Source organism: Corvus cornix, chromosome 3 (assembly GCF_000738735.6).
Source record: "Corvus cornix cornix isolate S_Up_H32 chromosome 3, ASM73873v5, whole genome shotgun sequence".
Taxonomy (NCBI): Eukaryota; Metazoa; Chordata; class Aves; order Passeriformes; family Corvidae; genus Corvus; species Corvus cornix.
The window spans coordinates 43,220,919-43,232,934 of record NC_047056.1 but is presented as its reverse complement, the minus strand read 5'-3'; the positions used below and the strand labels follow the sequence as shown (position 1 = coordinate 43,232,934).

Here is a 12,016-nt window from a genome sequence, read left to right as displayed (position 1 = left end):
GTTTTACTGTAATCTTCTGGATTCCAATCCTGTGATAATTGAAATGTAAATACTTGCAAAGGCTACGAGTTTCAAAGCTCCTAATTCTGCTCTCACTAGAGGCTGGTACCATGACAGGAGTTTTGCCAACTCATTAGCTCCCTCAACCAAGGGTGTTGCTCTTCGTCTCTCCTCACTGTGCTGCCAAAAGCTAATGCAGACACAAGTCCTCCAGCAAAAACACTTTTGACATGTTAAGACTAAATTCTGGGAACTGATTTAAGCTCTACCTGAGAGGGACTGTTTGTACCTGAGTGTGTGGGCGCATGCAGGAGAAGGGCCTGAATTAGGTTTTCTGCTGAGTTTGTCAGTTCATCAAGACACGCTGTTCCATAACAGAGAGCCAGTCCAGGCCTGTGTCCAGATGCTCTTCAGCTTCACAGAGTTTACAGACTAAATACAGAGCTACCTTTTGGGAATGTCTTTAATCTGTATTTCCACCTACTCTTACTAAAGCAGAACCCAATTCTGCAGTCCCTCCATGGGAAGCAGAAGTGTATCCATGAGAGTAAGTGGAGCTAGCATGGATATTTTATGGTAGCCTGAGTAAAGGGGGGCAGAAATTGCTTGTAGTGATAGCTCAGCCACCTGTGTCCTTTACCCAAAAAATACAGCATTTAACACTGAAGTCCTAATGCTGAGTCTGGAGTGAAAATGGGGAATGAAAAAGCACACAGCTGTGAGCTGACACTTTAGACTATGAAAAATGTCTTCCACACTTTTTAAGTCTTGGTTTGTCTCTTCAGGAAACACTTAATATGGCAGTGGGGAAGTGTTATTAAAAAAGCAAAATGAGAAACCTGCTTCATTGCCTGGTAACCATACAAGCTTTGTAAAAACCAACATGAGAATAAGTGACCTCCTGTCACTCCTTAGCCAGAAGTTAAATTTGGAAAATAATAGGGCATCCCACAAGGATGGGATAGGAGGCAGAGAGGCTTTCTGTATTCTGCCCTGGTTTTGCCCTTTCTTCATTCTTTCTCCTTTGTGTTTATGTGAAGAGGATATTGATTCCATAAGTGACAGAGGCCAGGTAAGTCAAAGCTCTGCTTTGTTTTTCTGTAGGGAGGAGGTCAGCCTTGTTCCAAATCTAATGCTCCTGGCGTGCTCTCCTCCTCCTTGTGCTGCCTGGGAAGTCTCCGAGAGCTGCCGGTTGCATTTACACTAATGACTGTTTTTCTCCCTCTCCCTCCCCCTCCAAGCTTACTAAGCTTTTTCTTTCAGCATGACCAATAAAGCATGAATGCAAATAGGCCTGAGGGGTTTTTTTCCCTCCTTTCATTTTTATTTTGCCACTTTTAGAAGTAACTGAAGAAAACAGTGTCATTCTGTTCCAGAAGAGCTTTTATACCAAGCTGACACTGTACATTTAAATATGTATTGCTTCCTCTATCATTTGCATTTTAATGTTCCAAACCAATAATCACGAAGTCTTGTGTGAAAATGTGAAATAATAAGGATGGAGAGAAGCTTGGATCTGATTCTAAACCTTGTTGAATTACACCTAGAGGTGGCAATTCTGTGAGGGACCGCTCTAAGAAATTTATTTAGGTAAATGTAGATGTTCTGCAAGAGACTGTGCTGAATTGCCCTGAGTGTTTGTGTAAAGACCCCCGCCTTTATATACTGAGTCTGCGCAGCCTAGCAGGCTTTTTCCAGGGCAGCTGGTGCCCTGGTAATGTGTCTTCACTCTGTTTTGGAGGAGTTGCCCTCCAGGTATGCTAAAGAGTAGACCCCTTCATTATTTTGCCAACTGCTACTGATACCATTAATCTGGTGACATTTCACCAGCGCGCTGCCTGCCTGAAGCTGGTCTGTAAACGGCACGTGGTTCATGTTACTAAAACAAGTGCCTACCAAAGGTCATAATATTTTTGTGTTCTGCTTCGTTATTGCCATCATTGAGCTCCACAGTATAGAACAGGAGGGCAGAATATCCTACTCAGATTTTACACTGTGGACGTAAGAATTTTGTCTTATGTGCAAAGTTACCCATTTGCAAGAAATTGTTACATTGTGTAATGTTAGAAAAGGTTTTTTCAGTGCTTCTTTTGAATAATGCCTGTAAGTGAGGGCTTAGCTTGGAAGAAGTAAGTACTGGTGGCCCAGTTCTAGAAAAACATTTTTGTCTGCAATTTATTCTGCTTTTTTTTTTGCTTTCAAGAGAAAAAAAATCCAGCTATAAAAGCAAAATACATTTCTTGTATCACAGCTGTCATGAATTTAAATTCCCTCTTGGATCCTTACCACACAGTGTATCTCCACTGCAATTTTACTCCTTTTATAAATATGAAGCACTGAAGAACAAGATATTGAATATTTGAGGTGTAAATCTCAGAGAAGTGTTTTCTTCTCAGTCTTAGGATGGAACCAGAAACAACCCCTTGAACAGCATGAGAACCAGTATGGATGTTTATTCAGAGCTGTAATGATGATCAAGATATTTCTCTTACACCCTTAATTAAACTGCTTTACTGTTTCTTTGCCTGCTTTGCCTGTTTTCCTTCCAGGCTTTCCTCCAGGCCACAGATTAACGCTTTCATTATGAACAACTTTAGTAGGAAGCTAAACCCAGGTTACGAGGAATCTATCTCTTCCTCAACATTTTGCCCTCTCTCTGCCTTTCATCTTGGTAATGGTGCAATCAGTTTCAAGAGAAAATGAAGGTGAGAACAGCAAGTAAGGAGAAGGAGGAACAGAGTTAGAATAAGAAAAGTGTGGATACCTAGAATTTCCCCTGCTTTATACCCACAGATTTACTTTTTCAATCTTTTGTATTGTATTTCATTTCCAGTAAGGTTTCCCAGATATTTTGAGAAGCTGCTATATTATAATTAAATTAAGTCTTTGTATTTGCTGCTAACAAGATGTTATCTTCATCATTCTTGGAAGCCTGTCTTGGGTTGTGGGTTGATGTGGATTTGCCATCGGCACAGAATCATTTCCTGAACAAACACAAATTGTTAAAGCTCCCCCATTTCCTGGCTCATTGTGACACACACTACTCAACTCCTTGTGTTTAGGTAATAGGATTAAATGCAGGGATCACTCATATGGGCTGTGTGTTGGCTGATAAAGATCTCGGCAGAAAGAAGGGTTTAGTTTGAGCAGGTGGTTGGGCTCCATGCTGTAACCTCAAATGCCCTTCTGGAATTCAGTGCTGGGATGTAGAGACCTGGCAAGAGGCAGGTGCTGAGCCTCATCCACCCCTGCAGCCCTCTCACCCTGTCTGCAGCACAGTGCTATGGCCTGGCTCCTGCCCTGTGCCCAAGGCACAGCATCTTGCACTAGAAAAGAAGCTCCATGAGAGGTCTGAACTCACGGAAAGAGGTGAGTGCCTGCAAATGGGATTTGTGAATGCCAGCACACTGATCAGATGCTACCTAAAAGAGATGGTAGGAAAAAAAATACTAAGGAAAGGGGGTGGGTCTGGCCTGAAGCTTATTTGTGAACTCAGCCCTTGAGCTAGATCAGCCCTTTCTTGCAGAAAGCAGTGGCTTTTGTCTCCCTGTGAAGCACTCTTTCCAGGAACAAATATCTGCTTCCAACACCCCCAGCACCACGTGTCTCACTTTTACCAGGTAATCCTTGTCTGACCTCACCACTCAAAAGGGTTGGATGTTTTCAGGATGTCTCTCTCCTTCAACTTTTCCTGGTCTGCTCTGGGTTTCATACACCCATGGGACCAGGTGTTGACTCTCCTGTATCCCTGTGGATTCCCTGATCAGGTGCATGGGAGAAAGTGATGGCACTACCATTGGGTCTTCAGCACCATGTAAATCAGGGAGCTGTGCAAAGCTGTGGCTGTGCACTCCTCAGAAAGTGAGGATGCATTTGTCCAAAACCCTGATCCTGTGTGCCCAAAGAAAACAACGATGTGCAAGGTATTTTTCATCCTTCCAGGAGAACTTTGACCTCCCAAGGGTGTGTTTAGCAGCCTTGTCTGTGCCAAAAAAATTGGGAGGGGATATCAGCTTGGAACAAACTAATATTGGCATGTTTTGAGACTCCGGCTTTAGGATGCAGATGATGGAAACATCGCTGCGACACCCGAATCGCACTTTGGAGCCTAGGCTCAAACATTGCAGGAGCACACCTGAATGTTGCACTATCACATAACCCTTTTGTTGGACACAGAGTCCCTGATTTGCTTTCTCGTTGCTTTCAAGGACTGGAAGCACATTCTCAGACTTCCCACAGTTTCTGTGAAGTGCTCTAAGATGTTTGTTATTTACAGTGTTTCTGTTCCACGTGTTGATCTATATTGAACTCAAACCTCTCTGAAGAAAATGGAGACTACAGCATCTTCCCAAGCAGGAAAGTTAAAAGTTTTCTGCTGTGGTTCTTGGGGTTTCGATCTGGTCTTTCAAGAAAGCAAGTGGGAAATTGCACACCCGAATTCCTGCCTGCACTAGCAAATCCAGCAGTAGACACACGTGCACACTTCCTTATCTGCCATGAGCAGGCAGTTATTCTGTGAACCCAGGAATATGAACTTCTTTATTCACATGCCTGTGAATGCTTCTGTCTGCATGTTTTTGACCACAGTCAGTGTAAGAGTGAAACTGTCTAATGTGCTTGGAGAATTAAGGGATCTGCTAAAAAGAAGTCCTGAGATAAACCACAAACGTCTGTAACTCAGCTGTGAGCCAAGAAGAGTCTGAGCAGTCATACAGAAATAGGAAGTCTTGTCAATATAGATGGGAGGAAAGGAGGTGAACAATAAGGGTAGTAAATATGGGAAGTATGTTTACTCTTTAAGGGTGTTGCCTTATTTTGGAGGGTTGAAGTTTGTGAGCACTGATGCTGTACAGGGTGAATGTCATCTCAGCAGTTTCTGACTGCCTGAGCTGTTAGCTGCTGTAAGGAAAACGAGACTTGAGCAGTACTATTCTGCATGCTTCCCATGTCTCTTGTGCTTGTTCCTGGTTTTCTTGTGCATGCAAGGGATAGGAAAAGAAAAAAAGGTGCTATTTGTACAGTCCCCAGGCTGCTGGCCCTGAACTAGTTTGCCTGTTCCCTTTCATGCCATTTTTGCTGAATTTCAAGATGGTTCAAGCAACACTACTCTGTGGCTACACCTAAGCATGACCCTTGTGATGGTTTGTGATCCCTCAGGTCATGATCATCACACTGACTGTCTTGGAGACGGAAAAAATGCGTAAAAATAAGTATTGCTTTTGCTGTCTGATGGATAGAGTTTCAGGGAAAAAAGATGAGGAAATTGTTAAGATGGTAAGTTATGGATTTGTTTCTGACACCCTTCCCTACATAAAGCAGCACAAAATTCTCGGAGAGGATTTCTGTGGAAAAAGGTGCTTTTTGGCATGACCCAAGACTGCAGATCCTCCTACGCAAATTATATTTGTCTTCTTTTAAAGTGCACATATAGGATCAAACTCTGGTCCTAGGGGAAATCCATCTGATAAAAGAACACACATCACTCTGTAGTAATGCAACTGTAAAGTTAAAACGGAGGTCTAAACAGATCCAAATAGAGTAATTTAGAAAAGTTCTATTTCAATTTTAGCCATTTTATCTTCAGCTTTTCTTTAAATTCTGTTTACATTTTCCAGGTAGGTCTCAGTTTGAATGGGAAACAAAACAGAACATTTTATTCAAAAATGAAAGAATCCCATACCTCATATTCCAGTATTTTGAAGTCTTCCCGCCCCCAAATATTTTATCATGTGGCAATAGATAGAGTGTAACAGACCCTTAGTAACAAGCTGGAAATTCAAGGAATCAGCCTTTTAACAGAGTAGTATTTAATTTTGAACTAAATTAATTTTAAATTTATTTTTATTTATTAAAAAACACTGTTATTAATAAGCCAGAAGACTGCAAGTACTTAAGCATGTCATTGAGAGCATGAGGGTTTTCGTCCATTGCAATTCCTATGTCATGTGTCAAAAAAATTTATACGATACAGAATTTGGTTAGTCTTTTTCTGTAGTTAATGCGTAAGTCTAGGTATTCTGTAATTATTATAATATACAATAATGAAACAATAATTTCATTCCTTCTACATAATGGGCTCTACCAGCTTTAATTAAACCTAACAACCTCATTAGTGAATATCATTATATTGGCTTTAGGGAGGCAATACTATCTAGTGAATACAGGATTATTAAATCACTGGAGATCTGCTGTACCAGATGTGCCACCGGGCTGCTGTTTGACCTTGGACGATTGGATTGAAGTCTCTGGGCCTCTTTTACCCCCATGCCAAGTGAGAACTGTCATGTTCCACGTCCTTGGTCCATGGCATTACATGGATTACAAACATCCTGTTTGAGCACTGTACATTTGCTAGCAGAGACACAGAGAAGTCCTGCCCAAGATTCGTGAGATAAAACATTGTCAGCTCCTGGCATGGGGATCCCCGGATGCTCAGTATCTTCAGTAAAAATTAAGTTTCAGTGAATTAAAAGAACATTCATTCTGCACTGTCTTTCTCACTTTGTGCTGGTTTGGCACAGGCTACACACCCTGTGCATCTGCTGGTGTTCAGATGCCCACCTGGGACCATGGCCTAGGTTCACATGCCCACTCACCAGCAGAAGAGGTGCCACTGCCCCACCACTTCACACATGTGCAGAAGAGATTGGATTGAGTTTTGTCTCCCTTTGCAATTGAATTTACTTTGTGACCCTTTGTGGCCCAGACTGCACTAGGGGTCTTTGCCTGGGTGGCTGGATGCTTGTGTTGGACAACATGAAAGCCTCCAAAAACTGAAGTGGCTTGACCTAAAGATGTTAGGACTTCAGAACTGGAATTGGAGCCACCTCCCTGATGTGAGCAGCTCCTAGGTGGTTGTTTCCCAACAGAAACAGGTCATGTTTTCTGAGGAAAGGCAAACAGGGCAGGAGAGGCTCACATCAGGCTGCCAGCAGGTGCTGGGGGCTGCAGGATAAAGCATCAAGGCACCAGCAGGTGAAAAGGCCTGAAGGAGAGCAGCAGCAGGTGGATACAACAGCAGGGATTGATAACACTTGAGCTACTGGAACTCACTTTTCCCTCAAATGTTACATATTTTGTATTGTTACCAGCAGCAGGGAGCCTGGTTTAACAGAACTGGTTTCTCCAGTTGCCTTTTTATCTCACCTCCCTCCCTGCAGATGATGTATCTTGCGATTCTTGGGTACTGCAGGGAGCCCCAGTTTTGTTATGCTCTCTTTAATATGGGAATGCTTCAAATCCATGTTTGTGGGGCACAAAACAGTAAGTTTCACTGACCATGGTTCCAGGTGGAGCAGGTATAGAGACAGGTGGGACAGGGCTTCTGGAGGTCAAATTGCTGACCAGGGTGCATTATGTACAAAACACACACACTGCTGTTTCTGGCAGCCTTAAAGTGAGGAGAAGAAACAGCTGGGGAATAAGGAATATTGTCATCCTTGGTGCTTGGAAGGCAGATGCTACCTGGTTAGAGGTTGGAGAAAACTGGTCATTCATGACCACTAACTGGTCAAAATGGCAGCAAAGCCAATGTAGATTTGTCAGAAATGCACAGCCATAAACTTCAGCTTATGAAAAAATTAGTGTCACGTGAATTGGTTATTGGAAAAAATAAAATAAATGTTTATACATTAGTATGCTTAAGATGGTGTGTGTCTGACTTTCTTCTATTTATAGTAGCTAAATTCTCAGATACACATTGAAGTTAAATTCTTACCACCAGTGTGAAACTGTACTGAGTTTAAGGTCTGTGCCTTCAGTCTCAGGGGGGTTAGCACTGGAAAAGTGTGGATGACTGCAAGTTGCAGCATAAAGTTGAAATCTTTTCAGATTTACCCTCTAGCATTTTGAGGTGATTCATTCGTCATGTTGGCTCAGTCCCTGGTTTCTTTTAAAAGAAGACGTGCCAAAGCAGAGGGTCATGTGAACGTCTGTCTGCTTTCGAACACCGACCGCCATTTTCCAGTAAGTGCCAAGCTTTACCTAGTTTTGACTTTGTTACCCAAACTGACTATCTGTGCTCCCAAATGAACCTATGAAATGCAGATAGTGACATCATTACTCTTATTATTAGATGTTACTGACATTAATTTTTTGTGTAAAGTAGCTGCGACCCACCATGAGTGCCAAAGATGCTGAACTGAGACAAATTGGCACAAAACGATTCCAGTGTCCAACCCTCCAGTTTCTGCCCTCGCTGAACTTCATATAAATAGGTGTATAGCACAAAGTGTAGAACAAGCAGGTTGAATCTCAGGATATGCATCTGTAGAGCTATTACTTACTCTCCAAAAAAAGTTAGGCTTCTTTCAGCTACCTTAGATAAAAATAGAGAGGTAGCTTTGAGATGTTAAAATGGAATAAATTCCCAACTGTTTTGTGAAAATCAGTGGGAGAATGCAAAAGCAAGGTGAAAGAAGGCCCACTGGCATCATGCAGCTGTAAATGGGGCTCCCATTCCCTCCAGAGGAGCAGCACGCCCCTGCTGGCCCTGCAACAGTGGTATCAGCAGCACCATTTCCACCACCATGTGCTGGCCATCACCCAGCCAAGAGCACTAGCTGGGAGGAGAGCAATGCTAGGAATAGTGGAAGAACTGCGGACTCTAAAAGAGGAGGATGGGATTTAAAGAAAAGTAGGACAAAAATCCCAAGGAACTAGCAAGAAGAGCTTTCTCTTGTTCCTCCATGCAGAAGGAAATCTGATATTTCACTTCAAAGTACTAGGATTAATTGAACCAGCCCTTTAGATAGTGAGCTGCACTTGTCTCATGGTTTCTGAAATCCAGAATGCTTTTCCTGGTAATGCTTTCATTGCTAGTACAAACACTGTAATTTTATTTCTATGCACAAGATGCTCAGATATATTAGATATATCTAATATATGGTGAATTCAATTATTTATCTTCCTAAAACGTAAACTTTGCGTGTCCCTAAGATACGAGATTGATGCATGGATGCCTCATACAGCCACACAGTTCCAGAAAATGCAAACACATTCACAGGCAGTCTGGACTCGGAATTGTCATGTGCAGGCCACCAGCAAATACAATAGCCATTTTCATTCAAGGAATCCTGGTGCTGGAGTCAGGGTGTATGTTCTGAGAGAGCCCTTTGGTCTCCCATTTGTCCCAAGGCACTGGAAACAATAATGAGATCATTCTCAGAGCACATCTGCATTATTAACTCATTTTTTTTTCTTCAGGAGAAAACTGAGGCACAAGAAAAAGAAGACTTGAGCAAGACAGCATTTAGCAAAATTTGGTATGGATATTTACTTGTGAAGATCCTACTGTTTATCCTTAATTCTGAGATCATCTTTCCATGATGCAGGAACTGTTTCCTCACAGATATGTGGGGATGAGAGAGAAACAGTGCAATGCTGAGATTTCAGCTGTGACTGCAGCCTGAATTGGCCACAGCTTCTCGTGCTAGAGGTCATTAATTTGACAGGTTGCTGCTGTACAAATCCCACAGCAGTACAGAAGCAAAAACCAGATGATTTCCATCATCTTCTCATAATTGTAAACAAAAGACAATGAGAAACATCAGGGAGTCACATTTCACTGGAGCATAGAGACAGTGGGGGGCATAATTAGCATTGGAATCACATCTGCATCAAATTCAAAATTAGTAAAAATAAAGAAAATTCTTCACTTCTCAGATGAAAAGCAGCAATTCTTCTATGCATTGCATTTTTTATTAAAATTGCTTTTCTTACTACTTGCAAGATTTAAATAAAAGATCTGCAAAAATAGACAATTTATTTTTCCAGCCATCTGAGTGGGTATGTTCCCCACATGTGCTATTCATGATTTTAACAAAGAAGGGTGGATAGATACCGAATTGTTTCTGGATTATCATCTTTCAGCAGCAGCCAGATCAGCTTTTCTGCTCTTTTCTATTAGATTATGATCCCTTCATGAAAGATGATGCAGACAAAAGTCACACCTCAAGGAGACATGACGGAAAGTAGGAATTTGCAGGTGTTCTGTTTGCTTTCTTCCCTTTGCAACCTAGACAGAATGAGTGAGGCTTGGATGTCTGCACTGAATTGGTTTTGGGGAAAGATGTGCTCTCATGCACAGAACACCACCCTGAGTTTCAGGATACTGGGAACATTTCTTCCTGTGCCACTGTCTGTTAGGTGACCTTGGGGAAAAACCCACTTCAGGCCCAAACCTTGGTTTCCCTCAACTGTAAAATGAGGTCAATTATGCCAAAGTCTTATAGGAGCACTATGGATGAAAAGGTATCATAAGAGCTACCTATGCATTATCATTTCCTGGGATAATGGACTCCAGCCTCCTTCCTCAAAGGTGTTTTGGGACCTTAAGGTGAAGAGTGCCTGCTTAGAAACAGGCATCATAGACATGGAAATACTTAATTTATTTACCCTCATCCCTAATTTATTTACTTTTACCCCTATTGGGAGCCTCTCAGGGTAACTGGCTGGTAGGGCAACACAAAAACTCTGTGTCCTGGCATGGCTCTCCCTAAAGCAACTAGGCAAGGACACAAGGCTCAGGGACATCCCTAGGCACCTCTGCCATGTCCACCCTGGACACCCGACTCAAGGCAGTGTTTGTTTCCTCAATACATTGACATGGGGAGTACAGAGCATTTGCCTATGCCCAGGGACTGAGCTATGTGGAGCTTCAATGTGAATTGTAATTTAAAGCCTTTATCTAAATACTCTTTGCTAGCATAGATCAAACAGTGGAAGCAGAGCTGACAGGTTAATCCCATTGTCAGGAGATTTCAGTATTTCCAAAGCAGGTTTTGTCTGGATTTGGAGTGAAACCCCCGAGGCTGCTGTTCATCCTGGGAGGGAGCAGCATCTCTGTGGAGAGGAGATGGTGGAAAATGGGGCAGGGTTCAGCCAAATCCAAGCTCTGCCAGAACTGTTTCTAAAACTAGCAAATTATGGAACATTTTGACCTTGTTAGCCAGCATTTCCAACAATAAAAACAGTCAATTTTTTTTCTCTTTCCTGAGCAACCCTATTCTGATAATATACAATACATATTTGTCCAAAAATATATCAGCAAACCACAAAGCTTGCAGGTTTACCTCCAAAATTTCAAAAGCTTCATGACCTCTTTGAATATTTGAACCCTTTTATTCATCTGCTCTTCTGAAAATGTAGAGAAAGGCTACATGAGAACAGCTCTTCTTAAAACAATTCTCAACATAGATGAGATGATCTTTACATTGCATTTGAGCACCCATCCTGCATACCTCCCTCTGATTCTAGGTCTGATCTGTACCCACATAAGCATAAGGCCAGCCTCTGGCTAAGCTTTGAATGCCACTGAAAACCTACAATAAATAATTGCTCTTCCTGAAAAGAACTTGTCCCAACAAGTGGAAATCATTTCATAATGGCTTGCAAGATTGTAATTCTTCAGTCTCCAAGCCCCAGTGATACAATAAGATAATAAATCTCACTGAAGAGTGAGGTGTGCTGTAATTGATGGGAATATGTAGACAGAGAATGTAAATCTCAAAGTACATCTGGAGCATCTGAACAGGTGATATGTGCACAGTGAAGATGACAGAACTGGGCGTTTTTCACTTGGCGTCATTAAAATTTGTTTGCCAAGCTTAATTGTAAATGTGATCTCTAATCTCAGTTTTCCATATTTCATTTGAAGGCATTACTTGATAATTCCAGTGGTGTTGCTGCTGATTTGTGTGGCTGAAAAGTAACGTTAGGTCACAATTCTGCTTTCTCAATTTGGTGCAAACATGAACAGCTTCTCTTCATCACCACTGTATCTCTCCAGGAGCCACTGCATATGTGACACCACAAAAAGTCTGTGTTGTCTCTGTGACACATTGACAGGCATGCCCCAGCTTGGGGGTCATGTCACCAATTTTCACTTAGTCAGCTGAAAAAATTCACACTCCCTCATGGACAACAATACAGTGAGGGATTTTTTTTTTTTTTAAAGGGTTTTTAAATGGATTTAACAAAGTAACAAAACTCCACTTGCAATCAGTGTTGAATGATA

General features: G+C 41.9%; 1 long non-coding RNA gene across 1 annotated transcript; it reads left to right on the top strand.

The window, feature by feature from the left end:
- Positions 1-825: 825 nt before the first annotated feature.
- Positions 826-9,665, top strand: LOC120411587. The gene is made up of 3 exons (XR_005604010.1): positions 826-1,072; positions 7,831-7,965; positions 9,205-9,665. It is a non-coding gene; the product is annotated as an uncharacterized LOC120411587 (long non-coding RNA).
- Positions 9,666-12,016: the final 2,351 nt, after the last annotated feature.